Source organism: Chroicocephalus ridibundus, chromosome 2 (assembly GCF_963924245.1).
Source record: "Chroicocephalus ridibundus chromosome 2, bChrRid1.1, whole genome shotgun sequence".
Taxonomy (NCBI): Eukaryota; Metazoa; Chordata; class Aves; order Charadriiformes; family Laridae; genus Chroicocephalus; species Chroicocephalus ridibundus.
In genome coordinates, this window is record NC_086285.1 from 71,031,792 (window position 1) to 71,058,204 (window position 26,413).

General features: G+C 43.6%; 1 long non-coding RNA gene across 1 annotated transcript; it reads left to right on the forward strand.

The window, feature by feature from the left end:
• Positions 1-2,831: 2,831 nt before the first annotated feature.
• On the forward strand, positions 2,832-10,270 carry LOC134510701 (uncharacterized). The gene is made up of 3 exons (XR_010069690.1): positions 2,832-2,925; positions 8,469-8,635; positions 10,147-10,270. It is a non-coding gene; the product is annotated as an uncharacterized LOC134510701 (long non-coding RNA).
• Positions 10,271-26,413: the final 16,143 nt, after the last annotated feature.

Below are 26,413 nucleotides of genomic sequence, written 5' to 3' on the forward strand. Positions count from 1 at the left end.
ACCTGTCCATCCCACTCTTCTCCTGCTTTCTAGTACCTGATGTGTAAGTCTGAGATTTAAGTGCTGCACACTCAAGCCTTCCCCTTTGCCTGTTCCAGATCAGACATTGATAATTCAGTCCAGCACCTGCTGGATGATTGTCATAGTGAACAAGAGCTTTGCTGTCTCAGTCTGAGTAAGGACTGTTGTCCCTGTGGATTTGCTGGTTCAGAGATCTCTGTTCTTTACCAAATGAAAAATAAGGAAAAACTGCAAAACTGCAAAATCTGTTATGGAGTACAGGGAAAACCAGACTTGCTTGTGATCAATGTAGTTATCCCTGGCAGAGGGATGGTGGGAGTTGATTGTCTGAACAGCAAGAAGAGAAGATAGTGGGCTGGAAGGCAAAAACAAGAAAGCTGTTTGATGTAGCGAAGGAGGAAGAGCTGGTAGAATGATGCATGGAGGGAACAGTGTGCAAGAGTGGAAATACCACGTCGGGCAGCAATATCTATTTGAGGGAAGAACAGAAGTGCGAGCTCTACAGATCAATAACTCAGAAAAATTAGAGAAACTAGTCCAGGACAGGTTTAGACAGAAGCAACCAAGTTCTGTTGCATTATGCTCCCAGACCATGCAAGAATGGCACTGAATTGAGTATGGCTTGTGGGAGCCCAGAGGGCAGCTGTTGATAAAAACCTGTGCAAGAAAGAGAGATGAGGACCAGGGTGGGACTGCTGGGTTTGGAAAAGGGAGGGTTGAAGAGGAGTGCAAGGGTATCACTTAATGTGAAGCATTCTGCACATGGGGTAAGATACAGAGACTGTTGTGAGGGTGTAAAATGGGTAAGGAAATTAATCTAGTTGGGAAGGGAATGGGAATGAAATAGCACGTGACCTCTGGTAAGTAAGGGAGTGAGAGGACGTGATATCTACAGAGCAGGCAGAAAGGAGACAGGAGGGGGATTGCCTTTCTAATTATGGGTATCTGTAACTTTCCTTAGATATAATGGGCAGAGGATGACTAACAAATGGCTGAGTCACAGAAACCGTGTGACTGAGAGTCTAAATTCAGCTGCTGAGGGGCTTGAATATTCACATGAAACTTGGAAATTTTCCTCTAATACTATTCTGGTGCAGGTGATCCTAAATCTCCTAGAGCAAAAACACTTTCCAGCTGCTGTTCGGAAATATCTAGCTCAGTAAATAGGTCAATACTCATGTCAGCAGGCAAGTTTATTACCTGATTCACCCATTCCTAGTGGACAAAGCCACTTTTTGGGCAACTAAACAATTATTTGTCCATTTTCTACCCATAGCACCATTTGCAGGAAACTTTAATGAAATGTTGTTTGAGTCTTCACCATAGCAATTTGGTGAATGATGCTGCTTACAGTCGGAACAAAGCTCTGGCAGTCTTCTTAAGCCAATTTATTACCATTAACCATCTACTACTTGTATAACTTTCAAATACTTGATGCTTCAGGAAGTAAGGAGAACATGTGTCCTCTGTTTCAAGGTGCTGACCACTGAAAGCCTTTGTTTCATGCATCATTAATGCTGGCATAAATTGGTAGCTCCACCAAAAGAAGTGACCTGTGCCTTCCACTCACCCTCCTCCTCTCCTGTGACCTAGATTGGGGAACTGATATAGGTTAAAATTATCTATTGTCCTGGTCAACAGCTGATTAATCAGGTACAATCATGGTGGTCTGAAGTATTTCAGACAGTATCTTTAATGAAAGGACATAAATGTGAAATACCCCCCCACACCCCTCAAGAATGGGATAATTTGTTTTCTTGATGGCAATTACTGAAGGAATGCAGGCTGATAGAAACTGGGATTAATGTCCCTCCCCAGCTGAGGTGGAGTCTCTGTGTGCGCAGTAGGGAGATTAAGGCAGCAGTGGGCTTTTGTGGGTACTGTAGATTAATAGAATTTACCTTCTTCTGACTTGGCAATCTGTAGTTTACTTGAGACAAGTGAGTTGACCCACTTCTTCCTTACCTTTTTGTCATGGGGGAAGGGCAATAAAACAAGCAAGCTGGCTACTGAGGACAAATCTAAAGTAAGCAAGCTTTTAGCCTTAGGTCTCAGCTGTTAGTCACATGCAAATCAGTGATAAATCAGTGCCACCTGTCTCATGAAGCTGCCTAGGAAATCACCAACTGAAAACATGATTTTTAACATACACAACTAATCCTCGCCGTAAAGAAACAGGCCTGACCTCCCTATTCAACAGCATTTTTCAGAGCAGGAGCTGGACTTTTTCACAAGGTTTCCCTGGAACTTGCGCATGGGTCGAAAGGAATCAAGGAATTACGTGACTCCTAACCCTTTCTTAGCGCTCTTGCATCCCTTCTTCATAATAGCCAGAGGGTCTCAGCAGCTGATGCTTTTATGAAACAGCGGAGAGGAGGTGTCTCCGATTTTGTTTCTTTGTAAGAAGTTTCACTGTCACAATTCCCTGGATGGTACACAGTGCTCTGGGCTTCTGCCTGCACAATAGCTAGTTTTAAACATTCTGTTTAATCAAGAGTGAAGTAAATGTCAGAGATTCAATGTTCTAGATCAGCAGTTTCCAACATTGATACATCTTAATCAAGCAATTAGGTGCCTTTTTTGTTATTGTTTGGTGTTTTCCACATTGGAGAAGGGAACAGATTTGCTGCTTTGCTCTGATGACTGCTAGCAGCAGTGTTTGTTGTTAACAGAGACATTTACACCTAACCACCAGTTGGCAGGTGTTAACACTTTGTTACTTGCTATTCCCACATGCTGAGGATTGTGGGAAAGCTGTCAAGCTCTCTGTCTTGTGTAACGCTTGGCTTTTACAATAACAACAACAACAAGAAGCTCTGAAAAAATGCAGAAGCTCTGTAGGAATGCAGCATGAGCAAGGGGAACAATACGACGTATTCTCAGGCTTCTCTGCTTCTATGGGAGGTAATATGAGGCTTTGCAGAAAGTTTGAGATATTTCCTTATCTTAGTTTGGAAGCGGGTAGATGGAGGTTGAGTGATTTTTTTATTTAATATATACTTATTTATTTTTTTTATTGGTGATATGGTCTGATCTTTAGAGTAAACCAAGAACGTACTGTATGCACCCCAACATTTCTGATCTGCCTCTGACATTTGTACTCATTTGTATTCAGGACAAAAGGTATGAATACAGCATACAATCTGAGAAAATAGCATGGAAAGAGGATGGGAATGCTTTGATTTGCTGGGGGGTGACGGGCAAGGAAGAAATGAGAATTTCTATTGGTGCAGCCCTTCTGGAGAGCTCAGACGTGGCCAGGACAAAAAAGACCCTCTGTGAACTATAGCAAATACATATATAAAAATACTTATTTCTCTCTTTTGCTTGCTGTCATCCATGTGCTCACGTGTACTCTGCCTTTGCAGCCACAAGGTCATTGTATTATAGTCGAGTGATCTAAGTGATTGATTTATTACTGATGAAGTGAGGTTTGATTGATTTTTGATTTACATGAAGACAGTAAAGAAGGAGGAGTGGGAGGTGCAAGGCAGCTGCAGAGTTGAGTACAAAGTAGAGACTTGCTAGAGCAAATGCGCCAAACACGGCGATGACTTACATCACTGATCAGTTTATACGGCTGATTTTAATAGGGCTGGAGTGCATAATTGCACCCCTTCCCCTGAAACGGCGTTATACTGATAATTTCTTTAACCTGCAGAATTATGCCCTCTGTGAGGAAGGATTTCATGCATTTGCTTTTTGATGGGTGGGGTTCAGATGGAGGGAACGTGACAAAAGCAGTGATGGTGGATTTTCTTGCATGTGGACTGTGGCTGGGCTACCTTTTGACTATGGTTCCAAGTTCAGACTCATTCTCCAGTTCATCTTGTGTCCAAACTGAACACTAACTTCAGATCAGCTTTACGATGTGGTAGAAAAGAAACTTATCCTTGCACTATGGATAGGCTGGGCTCAGGATAGGGCATTTCTTGAGATGCACCCATGCTGACTTGAATCTGCCAATGCCCAACCTGTCAAACCTGAGGAAATGTCCCCGGGTAGGTAGGTTGATCAAGTTCTTTCCTGGAAAGGTTCTTACTGCATGAAAAGAAGTCCTGTGGGATTTGGAGGTGGCTGAGCAGCAGGTTGCTAACAATACAGTTGCACAGTCATGCTTTAATGGCCTGCCCTCAGATCTGTGTTACACAAGACAGTGTTGACATAGCCTTGAAGTCTCTGAATTTAAGTTGATTTTAATTCTGGAAGAGAGGTTTGAGATTAGTCAAAAGTTAGGGGTTTAATGAAGGAATCGCTGGATGAAATCCCCTGGGCTGTGTTTTGCATTAGGCAGGATCCCATTGGTCTCTTCTGACTTCATTGGTCTGTGAGCCACTGCAGTAAGCAGGCTTTTTTAATGAGTTAGCATTATTTTCTTGACATGAAAATCATCCCTGTACCTGTGCATCGCTTCAAAAAGCCTTCATGTTTGCAGAGCCACCTCCTGCAAGCTAGTTTTGAAAGATCTGCCTGCTAAACTTGGGTGTGTGGGAGAGGTACTGGCTTGCATACATCCGCAGACTTCTCTTAAAAAATTATTTGCTCGTGCTTGGCCACAGGAAGGAAGTCAGGGGAGTCACTAATATTGGTAAAATCAATACGCGGAATGAATATTCATAAACACATATCATGTGTAGGCATGGTCCTGAATTTGTTCTTGTGCGTATTAAGTGATATTTGTGCCTATTGAAAACCATAGGTGGAAAAATCTTGTAGCTTAGGGAAGCCGCAGTGAAAGTAAGAGGAGGGAAGACCAGTCGCTTCATGAATAGTACTCTGAAAATGGGTTTGACTTATGCCACACACCCTCTGTTGACGTAATTTGTTTGTGCACTGCTTGTTTTTTTGTGAGTGGGGACATGTAGTGTGATGTGTAGATTTTTTAGGGCTTGAAAAGCACGTGATGATTTTTTTTTTTGAGGTGCTTAGGTGAAAAATAGGTAATTTAATGCAATGAAACTGTAGATTTGATTTGAGGGCAGGGCTACAGGCTGAAAAAAGACCAAGTTAACAGGCAATAAGAAGGACCTTTCCTGAGACTGGAAGTCCATCCTCCCACCTGAAGGCCAGGCATAGCTGTGAGGCCAGTCTCATCCACTGCAGTACTGGGCAAAGTGGGTCATCCCATTTACATGATGGTTAATGCCATTTCACTTTGCAGTGCACCCGGTTGGGAAAGATGCTAACAATCCTCTGTGTGTTCTTTCGTTGGGGGCTGAGATCTCCCTGAAACATGGCAGCGGTTTTGCTGTGATCATACGATCTCATCTGCAGTTCCTATTTTCTACTTGTATTGTGGAGGTGCCTAGAGGGTCTACAGTGAGGGTTTGCATATAGCTGGTTTGGGCAATATACATACATGAGACTCAATTCCTCCTTAAGGGACTGTCTGTCTGGAGTGCTGGTCCTGCAGACACGAGACCTATCACTTAAGCGACTTGTTTATATGAATATCTGAAGGACTGGAGCTGAGCTTTGTGGCTTCTCAGCACCTTAGTTGCCCTAGTCTGAGTAGAGTCATCAGCATTTTGCACGGGGATTCGTGTTTAATTTGGATTATTTGATCTCCAAAAGCGAAACAAGGAAGGACAGATTTCCTGAATTCCTGGCAGGATTTCTGTCCTTTTTCCCCCTTCTTTATAAACTTCATTTGTTTCTTTTTTTTCCCTTCTTTCTTTTTCCCACCCCACCCAGGCTTAAACAGTGCCGGGAAATTCTGTACTTACCCAGCTGTACTGTGTGAGGAAAGCCAAGTTCGTTTTTTTTCCATGCATCAAAATCAGACTAGTTTGAAATGACTTATTAACTCACTGAGTTTCCCAGAGAGAAGACATCAGATGCTTAACTGATATGCCCCTTGTACTTAGCCAAAAGGCCAAATAAAGGTTAGGGCAAGTGGATACACACGACTTCTTGATCCAAGTCCTTGAGGATTTGCCATTAGCTAAGTCAGAGCAACAATAATTAACATAGATCAAGTAAAATAGGTTAATTTATTTTCATTGCAGCCCTCCTCCTGGTGCAAACTCTGCAGTCTGCGGACAGAGAAGCTATAGTTGGTTACTCAAATCGCTGTTTTGCCTGAAAAAATAGAGTGATCACCTCAAATAGCTCACCCCAAATTGGGTCATTGCTTAAGAATGCATATTATGAAATAGTTTTAAACAAAGTTGATTTGTGCGTTAGCAAATAGATCAAATAAACACTTCCTTGTATATAACCACTACTTCTGTGTTGATGACAAAATTGTGTTATGCATGTTTCTCTGTCACTTCACAGCACTGTGACTTTTTTCTTCCTACTATTAAATGAAGTCCTAAAACACTGCAGTTCTGTGGGTTAGTGGTGTCTTGCTCTGCTGGCAATGGAAAAATGTTTGTTTGGACTGGCAAGAAACACTGTTATTTTATTTACTGTGCTTTTTGGTGGGCACATTATACGTTCTGGGCCATGGCAAGTGATTACAGAGTGTATAATCCTACAAGGTTCACAAGCATTTGCACCCAAATCAGGATGGTGAAACCTGTATCAGTAAAAAAAATGTGACCTAGAACTGTTATCTGTGTCTGGAGTTCCCAAAATGCCCAGGGTATGCTCATGCAACAAGAAGTGGTGCACCAAAATAGAACCCTGCATGAGAAAGGCTGCAATAATATTTCCTCAGCCGCGCTCACTGTTAGGCCCTTCCTGGCAGAGCTGGACCATGTCCACAGGTCATGTTGACTTTGTCTAGATTGATGGGGTTTCAGCAGCTGTCCCTTGCTGCTTTCAGGAAGGCAGGTTGGGAGCTGTTAGGCGAAACGGCCCCATAAGATCAGGAGCGGGTGCCGGTGCCTGGCTGTGAGCGGTGGTATGATTTGTGTCCAAAAGAATAGCGTCCAGCAATCAGCACTGTGCCCACACCCATGTCTGGGTGTGTCAGAGGACTCCACAGGAAGAAACGTGGAATCTGGGGACAAGTTTGGGGCAAATAGGTCTCTAGTTCCCTTGCTCTTCTGACCCCGTAGAGAGCTCCAGCTGACGTAGTACGTAATTCCTGCGTTATTGTCCAGCTGTTGCCTTGTGACTGTGTGAGTCCCTTGCTGGGATGAGATCTACATCCACCCTTGCCAACTCTGTTAGCACAAAAGCTGCCCACTTCCCTAAACCACCGTTCAGTGTGTTGCAGGTTTTGGGAAGGTATTAGAGAAGAAGAAATGGAAAAGGGCACTGGGTGTCCCCAGAATAGGCAAATTAGTGAAACCTGCTGAACCTACAATAATGCCTAAGAAATCTCTCCCTTTTCCCTGGGTTTGTTTACATCTTACCTGCACTTCACTGCTGGACTGGTGGGGCCAGGAGCTGATAAGAGGCTTCTGATGGGAAACATTTTTTTCAAGCAGGAAGTCTGAGCTGTAGGACTTGGGGAGTCAAGGAATGGTCTTCTCTCATCAAAAGGTCACTCCTGGAGTACAGATGTTTTGCAGACCTTTGGTTTGATACTAATTGATTATGTAGATTTTCAAATAGTTGGATCCTAGGTGGCAAATAGTTGGATCCAGGTGGTAACTGGTACAGATAGCAGAAAGTGAACAGCAACTTTGCCGCTTCTTTTTTTTTTTTTTTTTTTCCTTGGGAACTTAAAAATTCCAATCTTGCTGCATTAAACTAAGTCATGCAGAAAAGCTCCAGCTGTTCTTTGCATTGTGGAAGCCAAATTCAGCATTTGGATGGGTTTTTTTCCTTTGTTTTTGAGAGACCAGTTGTGAAACTATTTGATGTGTTAGGTAACAAAATCTTACCTGTATTCTCCTTACAGTTATTTGGATTTTCCTAGCTATCTTATTTAAGGTGAATTCCTTCAGTTCATCATGCAAAATACTAAGTTCACTGGGAGGTAAACTAGCGCCTTTGTGAACTGGGATGTCTAGTGGCACTGGTGGACTATTAGCCTTTTAGGTTCCCTTTTCTCCTTCACTGTATGCTCTGATGGCAGCTGAACTCACAGGAATTTTGGTTTAAAAAAAAGGGTAGAACACATGAAGATATAATTTCTGTTTTATGTTTTCTGTTTTAAAAAGAGCTTTATTTGCTGTGATGTGTGGTGAACTGTTCTTAGCTCCCTCCGTTTTCAGGAAGAGGCAATCCTTCTTTAACACTCTAAGGGAGAAGCCATTGAAGTATTATTATATTTTTTTACTTTTTTTTTTTTAAATACGATTTGTGTCCTATTTTTCCTAGCAATTTTCAAGTGTGACCTCTCTCTGAAACGTAGACAATCTTCATCATGGTGTTTTAATGAAGGCCTATGTCTCTTAGGCTTAACAGTGACTTGCCTGCCCTCACTTCACACTAGTGTGTGAAGGAACAGGAACGCTGGGTTTGGGAACACACACCCCATGGCATTAATCCCTAGAGCAATGGGACTCATGTCCATTTTGGGATGCTGACGACGTATTTCATTTCAGAGTCCTGCTTGTGACCTTCTGCTTCTGCTGTGTTTTCTGGATGCACGATCAGGAGAACAGTACATGCTGCGTGGAGCAGTTTGTGCTTGAGCAGCTCCAAGGATTGGTCTGGACACTGGGTAACCCTCATGCTTAAAGACAACATGGGATATTCCCCCATCTCTCAAGTAAGCATGGACTTTCAGTTCCTTCTGGTTTAATGGGGAAGAAAATAACCGGTGCCCATTATCAAATCATGCCGAGTCTTTTCCACAGGACTTGTAATTTCAAAGTTGTTCCTCTTGTTGTTTTCAGTGAAGCTGAGGATTTCCAGTGTAACTAATATTTTTAATCTAAGCCTCTTAAAAGGTAGGCAGCTCTCATAAGGCTAGAGCTAGGTGACTGGTGTAAAGGTCACAGCAGAGTGACAGGTGATATGTTAACTAGCCTGTTATCAGTGATTGCAGCAGGTACAGTACTGTACCTGACCATATGACAGCGCAGTAGCCTCTTTTGATCTTAACTTTCTCCCTTTGATTGGGTGGCCTTTCTTGTGTCTCTCCATGCCTGTAGTCTTGTTAACTTGTGAGCACGGAATGGACTGGCCAGGGGTATCAAAAGACAGGGTACTTAAAAGGAACAAAACCATATAGCAGTTTATACCAAATCAAAGAATACGAAAGCATTTGCACTTCTGATGCCACCTCCTTTTGTGTGCCAAAGTTTGTAATGAGTACAAAAAACTTACAAGGTTCAGGGGGGAAAAAAAGCCTTTTTGTGGAAAAAAAAAAACATTAAAGAAAAGGGCAACAGAAGTTGTCTTGGGTTGTGAGTGAAGCAGAAACATTTGTCATGAACTGAGTGAATGAGGTGTATCTAATTACTGTGTAAAAAGGAAAAAAAAAAAAGGAAGATGGTTTTGCAGCCATTTAAATTTCAGATACTTAGGGCTACTGCAGTGCTACAGATTTGACAGCTGTAGGTAAATGTGGAAAATGTCAGTCCAGTCCTTTTTCTGGGGTTTGCTGGGATCACAGAGGTACTTATATATAAATCCATCAAATACTATTACCTCCATATTGTGTTAATAATATTCTTAATCTTCATTATATTTTCTCTTGGGCCTATATGCTGCAGGAATATTTCTTGGCATGCCTACAGATCTCTAATTGTTTGTGTATTTGGCTTGCCTCAGGCCAACTTTAAATGAATGTGTACAGGAATCTTTGCTGTGTATGGGATTATTTAAGTACCATTACCATACCTGTGCGGTATTGTTGATCATGTGTCATCCCATTCAAAAAAAAAAAAAACCCAAAGAAAATGCAGAAGGAGAATCCTGATGAGTTTTTGATCTAAGTGATATATTTGGGAATCTGGTCAGTGATACTCAAAGGTGTTAGGGCTACCTCTGCACATTTCAAACTTCTGTTGGTAGAAGTAACTGTTTATACTTTTTTCAGGGTAGCCCAAAGGGGATAAGTCTGTGCTTGCAACTCATCAGGAAATGCCTGAAGGAGCTCTATGTGCTACCTTGTCTGATAGCACAGAGTTCAGTGGGGGCAGAAGTCTTGTCTCTGACGCTTGATAATTACACAGGGGACATTTCCTCCAGGGTGAGCTTGCTTCTTAGTCTGAACCAGAACTGAGCAACTGAGCTGGTTGTTTGGTTTTTTTTTTTTCTTTTTGTCTCCCTCAGCAGCCCTTCCTTTGGATCCCAGCATTAAGCACGTTGCATGAAGCCCTCTGTTTTATGTGCTCCGGAGTGACCTAGTTGCCTCTGGGAATGGGCAGCCAGCGACTTGAATACACCTCCGGCAGTGGAGACTGTGAGTTTCTGAGTCAATGCCAGTGAATGAGGAGGCAGAGGCAGACGTAGATCAAGAAGTTGGGCCCACAAGATAGCAAAAGAATTTATGAAATACGGAGCTATAAAAATTCTTCTGTGGGGTCCTCAAACCATTGGCACGTCTCTGTTGTGGTTTATGACATTTCTGGCATGACAAAGAATGACAGCCCTGTCTTTCAGTGTTCAGGGTTATTTATTGTTTGTCGTTGCCTTTGAGCTGGCTGTTCCAGACAGGTAGTCTCACGTCCTTTCCCTATTCCTACGCTGTTGCTCTGCTTTGCTGTTCCTGTGTGGCGTTACCTACCACTTGAGGGAAAAAAAGACAGGGCGAGAAGACTGTGCTGGTGTATTTTCTTGAATGGCACACTGTAGGGGCCAGATTTCTCAAAGAACTTTTGTGCTTGTGTGGCACCAACACTTGAAGCAGGGCAGTTAGGTGTGCAGAAGCGAGCGTGCAAATGCCTGCAGAAATCTGTCTGATCATGGCCAACGCACTCTGATGCAGACAGCAGTGCAGATTATGAGGCTCAGTGCTGCACCGGTGGCACACTCGGAAGCGTTTGGCAACGGTCCTGACAGCGTCAGGGTTGAGGCTGTGCCAAAAAAAGTACTGAGCTGCATGTTTTTGCCCCATAAACCATACATGGCCCTTGGGCCACCAGCTGATCCACCTGAATGAAATCATACCACGGTTAGAATCCCTGAGTTCCTATTGTGTATTCTCTCTGGCGGTTCAATTTGGACAGATTTCCAATCTGCTCTGAGTGGTTTGAGTGCTGTGATGCGGTGAGTGGCCTGGTCTCAGTCATGCTGAAGGGCTTTCCCGGTTCAGTCCTTCTGCAAATAGGATCTCCAGCCCTAAAGCGATGAGCAGACGTCCCCAAAGGCAGGGAGGCAAGCTAGAAGAGCGGTAGCTCACAGTTTCTCCTTGGCTTATTCAGGTTAAAAAAAAATCATCTTTGCATGTGGAGAAAGAGCGGAGGCCTCCGTTGGCTGCCTTTCAAGAGACTGGCACCATCCTTTTCCTCCCTTCTGCAGCAGGGACTTGTGATTCCTTTTCCCTTTCACACACCTTTACCCCATCACAGGCCTACCTTGTCTCTAAAGCTATCACAAGAAGTTGTCACCTCTCTCTCTGCCCTGACCCCAGCATCTTAATCCCCACTCCCTCTGCTCCTTCACTTTTTTTTTTTCCTCATCTCTCTCTCCCCTTCACCTCCTGTTAGGCAAAATCTCCTCCGCAGAGCTGGAAGAGAGGCTGCATGTGGGCTGAGAGAGAAGGGATTTAGGCACCTCCAAGCATAATATGACTTCTTGACAAATAGCCTGGTTGTTCTGGGTGAAGGAAGAGAAACAGATCTGATTGTTAGCCCATCACCAACGAAGCCTGTGCTGCTGCTGCACTCCAGGCAACGCTCAGTTTCCCGTAAGAGGAGCAGGTCGATGGGAAGGTTTCTGCAGCCGAGCTCCAAAACGCTCCCCAAGAGTCTCTGGGAGTGTCAGTCGATTTCTAATCGAGCCAAGAGAAAGGGCCTCAGCGCATCGCCTGACTAGCTGACAGCACCTCTGAACTATGCGTAGGATTAGCTGTTGTCACACGCGCAGCCTTCCTGTAAACTCAGGGTGTTTGGCTCCCTCGGTGCATGGCAAAGGACAGGAGGGCTGCGGAGGCGTTTGATCTGCAGGAGGTTGGTGCAACACAGTGGTTATCGCGGCATCTCCGGGCAGGGAAAGAGAAGGGGTGAAGCTGTGAGAGCGCCTTTTTGATTTCACTACTTTCTTCCCGCACCCTCTATCCTGCTGTTGGAGAGCACTTAGCAGATTCGCGGACCTGGAATGCCGTGTGAGTTGAAAAAAAGGAAAAAGTGAGGGAGAGTGAGACAAAACCAAGGGAATCCATTAAAAATTGCCTCTGCTACCTCATTAATCTTTTGCAGCAAATAATACATGCAAAACTTGGGCTAGCGAAGTCTCCAAAGAATAACATTTTTTTTGGTGAGGTTTTAACAAATTAAAGAAATAAATTAAGTCACTTGCACAGCAGGAAAGTGCTTGAGGCCTCCAGGATTTGTATGTTTTACCATTGTTCTAAAAATAAACTGGGAAAAAAAAAAATTTAAAGTCTTTCAGTTGAAAAATAATATTTGCTTTAAGTGGCCGTGCTTGGGTTTTGCTCCCGCACGGCGCTTCACCACCTTCACCAGCCCTGCGGCTGACTTTTGGAAACAGGAGGCGGAAAATGGTAGGAGTGGAGGTAGCAAAGCCGCGCAGTAAAGGGCGAGGCATGCTGGGCGTTAGCAGGAAGGATGTAAAGCAGAAATTAAAATCCCTGTGCCTCACCCTGCTGCAACTGCTGAGACCGCGCATGTGTTAGAGATTAGCAATTGGCTTTCTGGCCCACCCCCCCGCTCAAAGGCCCAAACCAGTGGGAAAACTTCTGGCAGCTTTGGTGAGTTTTGGAAGAGCGGGGTGGCTGGTGCCCCAAATAAATGGCCAGGCTGGTCCCTTCCTCTCGCGCCGTACTGGTCATTTTTTTAATGAGCTTCCCAGGTTGCCAGAAATCAGAGGAACAAGGGCTGCCTCCTGATTTTCCCTTTTCCACGCTCCTCTTTGTAATTTGCAGTAAAGTGCCTAGAGAGAACAGCATTACTTCTTTATTTTCTCTTCTCCCTTAAAGCTGACCGCTTCCCCTCTCATCCCAGCTGCTGCCTCAGTACTTCCTGCCCCTGCCTCTCCTGCCTGGGCTACCTCCACTTCCCATTCAGAGCCTCCTGTCGGTTCCAGCTCCACCCAGGCCTTGCTTTGAGGAAGAATAACTACGCTCACTCTCTCTCTTAGCCTGTCCCAGAAGTTGGAACAACTGTTTTTTGTCAAAGCCAGCTGAGCTGCGTGATCTGCAGGCAAACAGCATTCCGGAGGAGGCTTTTTTTAAAGGAATAAATGATGGGTAGGTGTCTAGCCTCCCACTAAAGATTATCACTAGAAGTTACGTATCATGAATTTCTCCTCATCCAGCCATTGCTCACACTGAAGCTGAATGCATACACATTAAAAGAGAAATTAGTTAAAGGATGCCTTCAGAGTTGCAAAGGCAAGGCTGCCTTTCTTTTGGCAGGTAATTGCAACGTGACTGTAATTGCCCCCTTACTCACCTAAATTCTGCGGTAGTGGGAATTATTTATGTGCATGAGCAGTGTAAGGAAACATTTACTCTGACATTCTGCATAACTTCTTGCTGCTGGGGCTCTGACACTTGTTCCTCCAACCTCAGTCCCCTTCTCTGTAGAAGCCTCTCAAGGGACACGGCCGCTGATTTTGTGTGGATTACCTGTGCTTGGGTAACCAAATGCGCACAGCATGCATACACACATGCACCTGTCCACACGTGTGCATGACACTTCCAAGTCGGCGAATGCCAGAACTCTGGTTACCCCCGGTATCTTCAGTTAGTCCCCTTGTGAATGTTTTTCTGCTGTAGCCTTTAATTAAATATGCGTCTGTTATTTTCCCCCCTCTTTTGTCCCTGCCTTATTTCGTGCACGGAATGGGCTGTGCTCAATTACGGAGCTGCAACTTAATATTTAGTTTTCTCCTTACCGCTCAGTGTGTGGCCCCTAGCCTTATTTACTGCACAATATTCAAGCCCTGCTCTGGTGACAAAATGGTTGATTTCCTTATAGGCTTTTCTGTGTCCTCATCTTTGTGTGTGTATCTGTGGCTACACAAGTGATTTACGGTGAAACTTGTTCCGGTACTTGTCCCCAGTCTCCTGATGGTGCCCACTTCCTGCTTTCATTCTTGGGATGGTTTTAGAATGGAAAAATATGCCAGGGAACGCTGTGTAATTTGCTGTGAAGGGAGGTAGCTACTTTATTTTGTTTGTTTGCTTGCAGCTAGTGTATGTTCTGTTTTGTTATAAAAGCTGTGGGCGAGCAGCAAAGAGGAAGGCTGTTTTATTCTGTCCGCTTCAGTTTTGAAGAGAGGGGAAAACCGCCCCTTCTCAGAAGGCTATGGGGAGGGCAGAAGACCTTTTACTGAGGACAGCGTGGGGTATCCCATTCTCCCCAACACACACCCCCCTCCAAACATGGAGAAGAGCTCATGGGAAACTCCTCAGCATGGCACTGGGCCATGACATCCCCATGTGGCCCTCGTAGAAGGTCTCCTGGGAGCCAGCCGGAACAGTGCAGGGCTTGGAGCTGAGCAGCGCGCACTGAGAACTGTTGGACCGAGAGAAGGACTGGGAGCTCCCTACCATGTGAACACACAGCAGCCAGGAAGGTGCAGTGGGGAAGGAGTGGAGGGGACTATTCTAAGATCTGTATTCTCTCTGTTTTGAGTAGCCTGGATTCACATCTGTGGAGATCCTCACCCCTTTGGCGTGCTTGGGCTGCTAACATTAAGGAAAAGGTGTGAGAAGACCACCTCAAAGTGCTAGCCAGCTTGAGACCCACTTGCACCCAAAATGCAACCAGCTTGGCAGCAGTTCAATTTGTTTGGCCACATCTGTCTGTGTTGTACACCGTTAAATCCTAGCGGCAGTCCTGGCTCTGGGACTCTGTAGAAAGCTTCTGGCTCTTGCTGATTGCCGTGCTAACCCTTAAGTGATTTGGGAAGGTAGGCTTCTTGTGGTGCTGGCATTTTCCCCTGAGGAGAGAGGGAATACGTTTGGTTCCTGTAGGGCTGCAACGGCCACCGCTGCCTATAAGGAAGACCTGAAACATTGTATGGTGTTGGACTCATTTGACTAGCAAGGATCGTGTTTGCTGGGCTGAAGATGACAAGGAATAATCCCCCTTTCCTTGTCGTTAGCAGGTCAGCAAGGGGTTTAAAGGTATTGATGGTTGGATGGGACTGAAGCTATATCAGTATTTATCATAAGCCTCCATCAGGCTGAGGAGAAGGTCCCTGAGACAGCAATGGACTGTTATACGTGTGGGGCTTATGAGTGAGGATGGATGAAACCAGTGAGGAGGCTGCCAGGTGCTAATTGAAGGAGGACAATAAATGTCTTTCCATCTATCATGTTTTATTGAGGTTTACCTTTACATAGCCTTAGGAGAACATTGTTTTGTTTAGCCAGCAGAGGTATCCGAACCAAGAAATTGCTGGAGGTACTTGAGCTGATCAGAGTTTTCCAGAGCAGGTGACTAGACAAAAAGTCTCTCTCAGTTTCCTGAAGTGTGGGGGACATCCTTTAACAGACATCATTTAAAACACGGGGAAACATATCTACATGAATGATGTCTCAATTCCACCACTGTGGGAAAAAATAAGACCTTACTCACTGTCCCAGTCACAGTCGTGTGAGGCCCAGGCTTGGCAGGAACCATGGTTCAGTCTCCTCTGAATTGCCAGCTCTCTAAACAAACTGTATGTTATTGAAACGGAAGAATCTGTTTTCCACTGGGACTTAAAGTAATTTGTATTGAGCCCTGGGAGTTTCCAAGCTACCGGATTTTGAAATTGTCTTTGTTAAAACAGGAAAAAGGGATCCTAGAGCATGGAGATTTTGAGTCAGTGGCCTGGATCCGGCCATCATGGGAGTGAAGGGGAGATCTGCAACTAGTTTCAACATCTGGACAGCAATGTTTGTCAAGGTAGGGACAGAGGTGCCAATACCCTGCCCTTTAGCACTCACAATGTGAGCAGAGGGCAGCTGTGTTGCTGTGTGCCCCCCTCATCATTGCAATGCTTGACTACAGCCTTGAGTACCAAAAGTGTACCAAAAGTAACAGGTTTTTGGCCTTGCAGGGAGAAAGGGGAGGAGATGGGCTTGCAAGAGACTTACAAGGTCACACTAGGAAAGTAGTGTTTGCTTTTGTTTCCTGAACAGCACATACTAACTCCAGGAAGCAGAAAGTATGGAGCAATAGGACAGGTTCTCTTGAAGTGACTGTGGGATGGCCTGCAGGGAGCCAGGCTAAATTGAAGCTAAGGAATGCTTTATGGACAGCTAGTTTAGAAAGAGATTTAATTTTTTTTTTTTTTTTTAAAAGAGGGCAGCTTGGAAGCTGTGGCTAGTTCTGAACCAGGGCTTAAGCAATGTAATGGGCAAGCTTGGCGTTAAAAGAGGCTGGCCCAGGTGGAGGATATTCCACATTCTAGCCTTGGATTTGACTCCGATTTCTGTGATAAGAACCATCTTTAATGTAAAGCTGAAAAGATAGTATGGAGATGAAACAGTTGGAAATAAAAGAAGTCTGGCCAAAATTTTCGTTTACGTGGGCTATGTAAACCTCTCTCTCAAGCTGTAGCTACTCATCTATTTTTACTTTCTTTGTTTCCCAGAGGCAAAAGTAATAACTCCATGCCAAAAAGGTCAATTTTCCCACTGTTTACCAAAACCAGCACGAATTCCTCAATGGCCAATGTCACAGAAGTTACTTGTCTACAAATTTAGAGAGTTTTATAAGCATTGACGTTGTGGACAGAAAGGGGGCAACTAAACCTCAGGCCCTAGGTATGATTGGATCTTTATCCACACTTGATATCTCATTATTGTGATCCAGGTTCCTCTCTGCTTGATGTCTTTCCAAGATTCCCCTGTATTCGTTTTATCCTTGACAGGCTAGTGAACATCTACCGGCACTTGTATCAAAAGGTTTGGAAAGGGAACAGCTGAACATAATAAATGCAGCATGCCATGACCACAGATAAATGATCTCTCCCGTGAACAGAGAAGTGACGCCTGTAGCTTTGAAAAGCTTCGATTTAGATTTCTCCCTAGAGAATAGTGAAGATTTTGTTATCACAGCTGCAATCCTGTAGTGTGGTGAGCTGGGCTGCGGAAACTCTCAGGTATACACCTGCAGCTTGGCTACCCAGAGGATTTTGTGGCTTGGGCCAGGAATGCCCTGTCGGGTGGTAGCTGCTAGGGCTTAGTGGTATGAGCCTTCTCCAAATTAGCCAAAAGAGAAGAAATGAACTGCATATTCCACCCCTGATGCAGTAGAAGTATACAAACAAATATATCCATGTCTGCTGGGCCACATTCATGTGCACGTGTTGGTTCCTCAGTGCCAGATCCTGCTATGAACTCTAGTTCTGCATGCTGTTAGAAATGGCAGAAAGAGATAGATATCTGTATCTCTACGCACGCACATACATTCTTTTTGACCTGCAGCATATGGCGATGTCTGCTTAATCCATGGGAAACTCACATGCCCATGCATGATGTGATGTGTATTTTCTCCAAAAAATGCAAACCATAGTTTTATGCTGGGCTGTATTTGTTACTGGATCCTCAAGTCCATTTCTGCTGCATAGCTAGGCAGGTATGTTTGGTATTTCTGTTGTTTTCTTTTTTTCTTTCTGTTCCAGTTTAAAAAAAAAAAGCCAAACAAAAAAAAAACACACCCCACCAGAAAAGACATAAATAATTCAGAACACATGCTTTATGTCAACTGTTTGACTATTTTATCTCTATAAACAGGGCAGAGGCAAACCCCATCCAAACAAGGAAGGGAAGGAAGATGCATTGCAAAATTATGGCTGGGTCACGTGAGTCAAGAATACAGGCACGGATACATTTTTGACTGGCAGGCCCAGCTCAGAAATGTGATGCCTGCATTTTAGTGCTTCTGCATTGTGAGTTGCTGAGCACACATACAACACAAGTTGTGTGCGCTCCTGCTGCATCTGACTTGTTGCCCGTGTGCTGTCGGTATTTATCCATGACTTTGAGCGTCCAGGCTTCCAGACGTTCAGAAATCCCACTCAAATGTGCTGTAACAAGAGACTCCATTGGAGGGTGCTCAACTTCTTGGCATTCCCTAGGAATTCAGCCCCTTACAAAATACGAAGTTTGGGTCACTTTTTGTAAGGGGGAAGGTAAGGCCAAGCTCCTGAAGTCAGATGGAAGTGCTGTGTGGAATTAAAAAACGGAGCTGGGCTGGACCCGTAACAGATCTCATCTTCCATGCAGATGTGGCGGTTTCATTTGCTTTTTCATCTTGTGTGTTCTTGACTGATTGGCTGCTGAAAGAATACCTGAAAGTCGCCTGAATTTTCAGCACACCTTATATACCACCTATAGTCCATGCCAAAGCCCTAGTCTCTTTATACAGAGATGTTCCCTCACAATCCACTTACTGTGGTTCAACGTTGTTGAGAGAGTCTGTCCCTGGTCCTTTGCAGCTGCTTGATTTGTTTTAATAACTTTGAGGTACGTTATTTTGTTTATCTTCTGACACACTAGAATTAGACCCATCCCTATTTTACTGTGGTGATAATAAATGTCACCGTTACTTGTCTGTCACTCCAGTTCTGATATGTGCTGCAAAGCTAAAGATAAAGCAGCAAACTAGGTAATAATATCCTAGGCTATGTCCACAGTGTAGAACACAACAGGCCAGTTCAGTCTTTCAAAAGACCAATTCCTGAGAACTATTTATCAGCCCTTTTTAAAAAACATATATGAAGGACATGCCACAGCATTGCTGTGAATATCCTGTCGCAGTACCTCATTTCTCTGCAGTTAAAAGATTTCCCTGATGTCCAACATAGTTGAATTTGATGAAAATCTTGTTCCCTGCTCAGTGGTCACAGAAGCAATCAGTAACCATCTTTTATGTACCAGATAGATAAGTACATAACATCTATACATAGATGCTTCTGCTGCGGTTATGAGGAACCAGAATTCTGGGAGTCTTTCTCTGCTGCATATTTCCCATCTAACCTCAGACAAGTCTGTTAATCTCTGTATTTTGCTGCCTCAAAGGGCTGCTATGAGGGTAAGTTCACTGGTGTTTCCAGGGGTGTTCAGATACTGCACTGACACGGGCTACGTAGGTGAACAGAGAGAGAGAGCAGACGTACATTTATTAGTCTGGTAAAGGACTGATATTTAACTCAACAATGTCAACTCCCAAACAAATGTCAAAGACTATATTATCAGCATGTCTGTTATCTCTGGAATTTTGTTTTGTGGTGTGTTACTTTACTTGTTGGTTTGTGGTTTGTTTTGAAGCTTCCTGGAAAAAAAGAACTTTAAAAACATGAACAGAAAACGCCTGGTAAACGTTGTAACCAGCTCTGACTGCCTGTGGTATGACAGCCAACAAATATCACCTGCTGATGATTTACAGATTCCTGGGAGATGTGGTGTTGAGTCTCAAAGAACTGGAACAGGAACAACTCACCCAATATGCTTCTCGGGAAACAGTGTAATGTATCCACCCGCTTCATGCTCTCCTAATTTAGGACATGTGTAGTGTGTAATGATGAACTGGTCCAGTGGTTATGTTGCTGTGAATCGCATTCCCCACCTTACAAAACACCCTTGATTGACCTCTTCTTTCATGAAAGCTCAGCCCAGTGTTTCCAGTCCACCTCTTGGGAGGGAGACAGATCACACTAATCACGAACGCACTCCTCCAGAAAGAAAAATGCAATGTGTTCTTGTTTTTATTTCACTGGGCAGCCTTTTCAAGTTCTGTGACCCACTTTTGCTTCCCTTTAAACTGTGACCAGGATTTTATTTATCCTTTTTTAAACACAATAATTTAATTAAGAATCTAATCAGCAGTGTTGAAATGATCTTTGAACTACACCCCTTTCAGTGTAGGAAATTTATGAATGCATTATACAAGAAAGATTCTATTATCTAAAAAGCTTTCTACTAAAAGGATTTGGCATCCGAAAAGTTAGACTTGAAATTCTGCATTAAATTTATAATGTAGAGATGTGAACATTATTTGTAGAGTCTGAAAGGTATTACAACTGAATCTGACTTTTTTGTCTGTATTGTTTATTAAAAATAAAACTGTTTCCAGTTCAAAGTATTTCAGAATTGAGTTGGATATTTAGGAGTCTGAAGGACAGATTGTAAAGGTACTTGTGTAACTGATAAAGGCTTAATGGTCTAGGCTGCCTCTTCAGTCAGTAGAAAGAGATTATTGTGTTCCAGATACGTTCCATTTTCTTAGGCACGTATCTTTGGATGGGAATTTATGGGCTGATCATCTCAGCAGGGCATTAACAGGGCATCTGTAGTTAATCATTATCATCATCTGCCAATTCCAGTTCCCTGAGCTTCAGATCAAGAGAACATTTCTGAAAGCTACACGGGATGTAGGCATCCAGGGCAGAAAGTGAGCAGATCCAAAAAAGAGAGTCCCACCTGTGCAGTTTCACTCAACCTTAGGAACTGAGCTGTTGCTGGTTGTGTAACAGGATAGATTCAACAGGACTACCTCCTCTCCGCCAGCCATGTGTTAAGTGAACATCAGCACTAGAGGACCTAGTTCATAAGTCCCAAATGGCTTCTGGGGTATGAAGGCTCCAAGGCACTTGGCCCACCCTAGTCGAGACAGGTATTTTTCTAGATGTGCTCAGCAGAAGAATTAAAGATGCCTCAGTAAGTGCTCTAGTGGAGGGCCCAGTGGTTAGGGAAGGGACAGAAGGTCAGTTACTTGCCGTCAGGCCTCTCCACTCCATCCGAGTGGCACTGTGGGCACCTAACTGCAGGCTTACATCTAGTCCTTTGTCCTCCATGGACTTGAACTGACAGGTGGAGATAACCAATTAGCTCTATCCAAAGAAAGGTCTGGAATTGGGGTCCAATATCTGGAATTAATGAGTGGCCTGGATTTCTATGGCTTTGGATCTTGGGACTGAATTGTCCTGTGTCTAAGAAGGTATGGGGTCTGTTCCAAGGTCTGGCTGTGGTTGGGAAATTCCTCAAAGTGCTTGCCTCTGGGGATTCTCTGGTGACAAATACATACAATAAAAGAGCTCTTCTTAGCATTCTGTAAATTACTGAAAAGAAAATTGGTTTTGTTTTACCTCAAACCAAGACATTTTTGTTAAGAGCACTACATTTTTTTCCTATACTGCTTTCTTACTTTTTCAATATTTGTGGAATTTCATCCTTTATCTCTTAGTGCTCTAGTAGGTTGACTTGAAATATGCCAACAGGTTCAAAAAGGCTTTAGTGTGAGGAGAGAAGATAGACAGATAGATGGATACAGGCTGACATGTAGTGCTTTCCTGAGAAAAGCAAAGTAAAAAGGGCGTAGTGTCTGTCCTATGAAGCTTACTGTATGTCTAAAGATACACAGCAAAACACAAGTGTATGGGTTGCAGGGAGTATAGTATATTAAGGACTCATGTCAGAAAGACCAGGGAATTCTTTTAGCAACTTGATGAGATCCCTAGTTAAGTTTGCCACTATCTATACTGTTGGGGTCTACTGACATGAGCTTGCCCGGAGTATTATGGAGGAATTAATATCCTTGTACTTTCCATTGCCTCACTTGCTTAGTTATATGTTATACACTCCACATGGGTTCTGTAGGGAAAAGAGAAATAAAGATGAGAATAAAGATGAAAAGAGAGGACTGCCATTTTTTCCACGGAGAGCAGATTGCAAGAGTGTGGCATTTTTCCCACACATCTTGAATAGTTTTGGACTTGATCTTTTTGAGGAGTTTTTAATTAATTTATTGTTTAAGTAACTGTAATGAGAAGAGCCCCTGCCACACTGATTCTAATGAGGATTGCATGGGCTCTGTGTCTTTCTCATTGTGGCCTGTATCATTTAAATATCTTAACCAACATGTGCCGTGGCAGATTTCACCTATATCTGCTTAAATTAAAGCTTGTCAGTTTAGGAGCTAAGAAGCATGCAAATATTTGAGAGAGATTTGACATTCACTGCTGAAATCATTGCACTAAATATCTGGCATCAATGACATTACTTGAGAAGGGTTAGAAATTATTGCTGTGTTGTACAGGCTGGACATTCCAGACTTAAAGAAGAAAAATGTACTTCACCTTCTGTGTTCATAATTAAGGTCTCCACCAAAATTTCAGCTTGTTTTTCTTCTGTATTTTCTCTGAGCAATATGTGACTGTTCAAGTTCCTCAAAGTTGCTGCTAGGAGAACAAACAGTACCAATATCTCAGAAGTAGTTGGAGTAATAGCACGATTTAGCTGTAAAAGGAATGGCATTTCCTTATGTTCTCATCCCCGAGAAATGCGAGGGAAGATGGCGCTGAGCTGGAAGAGTCTGATGGAACCTTGGATGTTTGAACAGCTCCAGCCGCGGGAGATGAAGCTTAATTTCCCCTGTGCATGTATTCTTTCTTCTTACGGGATGCTGTAGCAAAATGCCGTACTGTATGTAGTATGTACGGCAGTGTACAGCATGCAGGCCTTTCTGTGCTTGGAAATTACTTGCTTGTTGACACCCTGAAGTCAAACTTGGGTATTAATACAGAGGTATTACACATCTAAGTTTAATCTAAATTGTAATGTAATTGTAGTGGTACTTAATTGGCCATTACAAAAGAGACCAGAACATAAATATTCCAACACTAAGAGAGAGTCCTTGCTACCGAATGCAGAGCAAGGGCATTTGAGAAAGCAAACGTGCTTTCTTTTCTCATACGGGGTCAGTGAATATGCAGTAGGCAAACAATTTCAGTGCAGGCAGGATCGTGGGATAATTCCGGTTGGAAAACACCTCAGGAGGTCTCTGGTCCAACTTCCTGCTCTAAGCAGGATCAGACATGAGATGAGACCAGGTTGCTCAGGGCTTTATCCAGGTCAGCCTTGAAAACCTCCGAAGAGGCTGCACAACCTCTGTGCAACCCTGAATTGTCCTCAGGGGAAAAAAAAGAAATATCCTTATAGACAGTCTGAACTTCTCTTGTTTCAATTTATGCCTTGTCTTCCCACCATGCGCCACTGTGAAGAGTTTTTTGGCTCTGTCTTCTTGATGACCTCCTCGCTCAGAACGGGGTGCTCTGCTGACCACCAGCTTCTGGTGACAGATGCAGGCCCAGATGGCGTTCTGACATCTTAGATGGTATAAAGGCAAGTAATGGATGTTAAATACCGTGTTTCCTCTTCCAAAGTCTGCGTATTGGCCTATCCCCTCAGTTGCATTGCTCCTTTCAAAGCATTTTTTTTGTTCGACCTCAGACTGCTGCGTTTCCTACTGTTCAAAGACTGTGAGAGTTGCGGGGAGGGAATATTTTGTTTGATCTGTATTGGTTTATCTTGTTTGCAATTGGGCATAGGAAAAAACACCACTTCTGACAGAGGCTTTCAGTGTCCCAGTTTCCACAGTCTGTCCCCCATTTCCTTTTGGATCTGACTTCTAGCCTTAATCACCTGTAGCTATAACTTGGCTGTTTCAGGCTGTATTCCTTTAATATTTCTTATTTATTGTCAAACTTTGTGTAAGCGGTGGTACAAGCCCTGAGGACATCTTGCTCTGTGTAGTCTCATCAGAGCCATGGGAGGAGAGTCGGGAACTCAGGTCCTGCCTCTGCTAGCTGTTCACTCTCAGTTGTGTCGGCTCCAATTATTGTCCCTTGCAACTCACCTACAGCCCACTGTCATGCCCAGGTAACTAGTTTGAAGGAGCAGAAACCCGCCCCTTCACGAACTAGGCTCAACCGAGGTGAAGGTCAGATCTGTCATGCAGACCTGTTTATAATTTGAGCAAAGCTGCAAAGTAAGTGGTGGGGGAGCTGGAGTTGACAGAGCTCAGCCAATTTTGTAGCACTTGAGCTTTCTTGTAAGGGAATTTTGCGTTCTGTATGAACTCAGGACAGGTCCAAGTGGAGGTGTTCAATCCATCAGAAACCATATGGAGGAGTGGGTTCCTTCACCCTGAAACGTTGTGCAACTCTCCCTCTTTGACTGCACTTCTCCATGCTGTGGACTTACCCTTTGATGCTCTCGATCCTCTCCCTTTCCTCCAGCTCGCCCAGTTTCAAGCCTGGAATAATCCCTGTTGGCAGACTCCTGTAGCACCGGAGTGCTGAGTGTTTCAGGGTGACTGTTAAGTCTTCACTTTTTGGGCAAGAAACCTGATATATGGAAAGATTAAATGACATGGTAGCGCTCCCTGTGCTTTGCAGAACTGCTGTTTACTGTTGCCTGGGCCCCTGTTCATTGAAAGGGCTCAGGAACTTCACACACTCAGGGTTCCTTTGCATTTTGTTCTCACTGATTGTATTCAATTAATTCGTTTCCTCTGAAGAGCTGGACAGGCTTTCTCCGGCTTTGGTGGTGCATGTTAATACTTACGCGTAACATGACTTAAAGAAAAGATGAATTAGTGAGTAGTCTGCAAACCTGAGGCATATTGTCCTTTTGAGTAATGATTCTGCATATGGAAAAAGGAGGAAAATATTGCCATAGGGCCTCTTATGACCTGTTCATGGGTAAATGATTATTTAGAAAAGATTGACTTGGAGTGAAAACTCAGCTCAGATGCCACGGGGTTAATCTGGGAAGGTTGTGAAGTCAGTCAAAAACCAAACTCATCCCTGAACGAAACTGCCCTGCTTAAGTTTTTATTTTGGAAAATAGAGAGAAAAACAAAGCAATGTTGATTGCTGTAGGTGGACAAAAGGATCCTCCAGGCTTGTGACATTTTTAAGACACAAAATCTTGAACGTCAGATGGATCATACCCAAAGCTCTTTATATGCACATGAACAATATCCTTTTGAGTGATGAGTGTGTAAGCTTTGCTAGAATTTCCAACACATAAAAGACTTTAAAATGGACTTATGTAGGTTTTTATGGCATGCTGTATAAGCCAGCAAAGTGGTGTTGGAGAGTCAGGCAAGGCACCTGGGAAGGCAGCAGTCTCCCAGTAATCTTTATTATCTTGGATGTCTCCCTTTCTCAGCTCCTGTTTTCCAATTGGAAAATGAGGATAATGCCAGGGTCCGACGGACAGTGTCTGCTTTATTTGTCCTCAGTGTATAGGTTAGCTTTCTTTTTAAAAAGACATAATTGGCTCAACTGCAGCTCTTATGAGAGGAAGATGGGTCCTCCTACCCTTTATATCTATGCAGTAGTGTCGAGGAGGAGGTGATTTCACAGAAAAGGCAGGGTATGGCAGACATGGAGAGTAAGTAAGAAAGAGAGGCCTCCAGCCCAGTGAGCAGGTTGGGAGATAGCAGAGATAAGCAAGAAGCAGACTTACAATCAAGTGTCTTTGGGATGGGAAGAAGCAGCTTCATAGGGACCAAAAGAGTCTATGGATGACTTGCTGTGGTCCTAAATATTGACTGAATTGAATGAAACCAGTCTAGAAGGCATCCTTGTAAGGACGCCGTGGGCAGGGAAAAATTGATTTATGTTATACCTTTTATGGTGATTGTGTTTGACCTAGTCAGTCCAGTTTGCACTGCTTTGAGAAGTTAAGGATTTTAACTTATATTTAGTAAAAGCCACTCATTTTATGTTCCTTATCTCTTTTGAGGGGCTCTGGATAAGGCAGGTTTACCTGCCAAATTGGGATCTTATAACACGAGGATGCTGTTACTTTGCTAGGTGATTTGGGGTTCTTGGAGTGCAAAGTACCACAGAAGAGTGAAATTACAGTTATCGAACTGCCGAATACTCACTTAGGTCTAGAAGCTCATTTCCTGCACTCATGTGCATCTTCTCCCTGTTGATGAATTACGCAGAGATTGTAAGAACCTCGTCCGTGAAGGTATGCAATTCTCCTCTGCTGATACTGAACACAAGCAAAAGCGATGACGATTCTGCTTGTCTTGGCTGAAGTGGAAGCATCTTCAGTCAGTTAAACCATTAAAATTATCTTTTGCTCTTTGATCCCTTTTTGTTGTCATCTGTCCCATCTGTTTTGTTATATCCTTTCTGATGCTGAAGTGAAGGCTCTTTGGAGACTGGGACACCTCTGCTTCTGCATCTCTGGAGATGGGCAGATCACTGCTGAATATGGAATAGTTTCCATCAACTCCACGTCCCAGTGGGGTGTATAATTCTCCATCAATGGAGAGGTAACTTTCCAGGCTTTACCCAAAAGAAACACACAAAAGAAAATGTGTTATATATGGTTTTCTTTCTTTTGATCCCTTTTTCTGTAGATAGTGCATGTCAAATTTAACTTGAACAGTCCCAGTGAGATCCAGTTTATTAGCTCTAATAATTTAAATGTCTTACAGACATAAACCTCCATTCTTGCCCGTTGCTGCAGAAGTCACTATACTAAATTTACAAAATGCAGTCTGAGCCTACACAGACATCAAGATCCCAGTAACGAATACGTTGTTTAAGTCAGTGGGAATTCTGGAAGTCTTATCACCCAAAGTCACCTATTAATTGTAAGTAATAATAT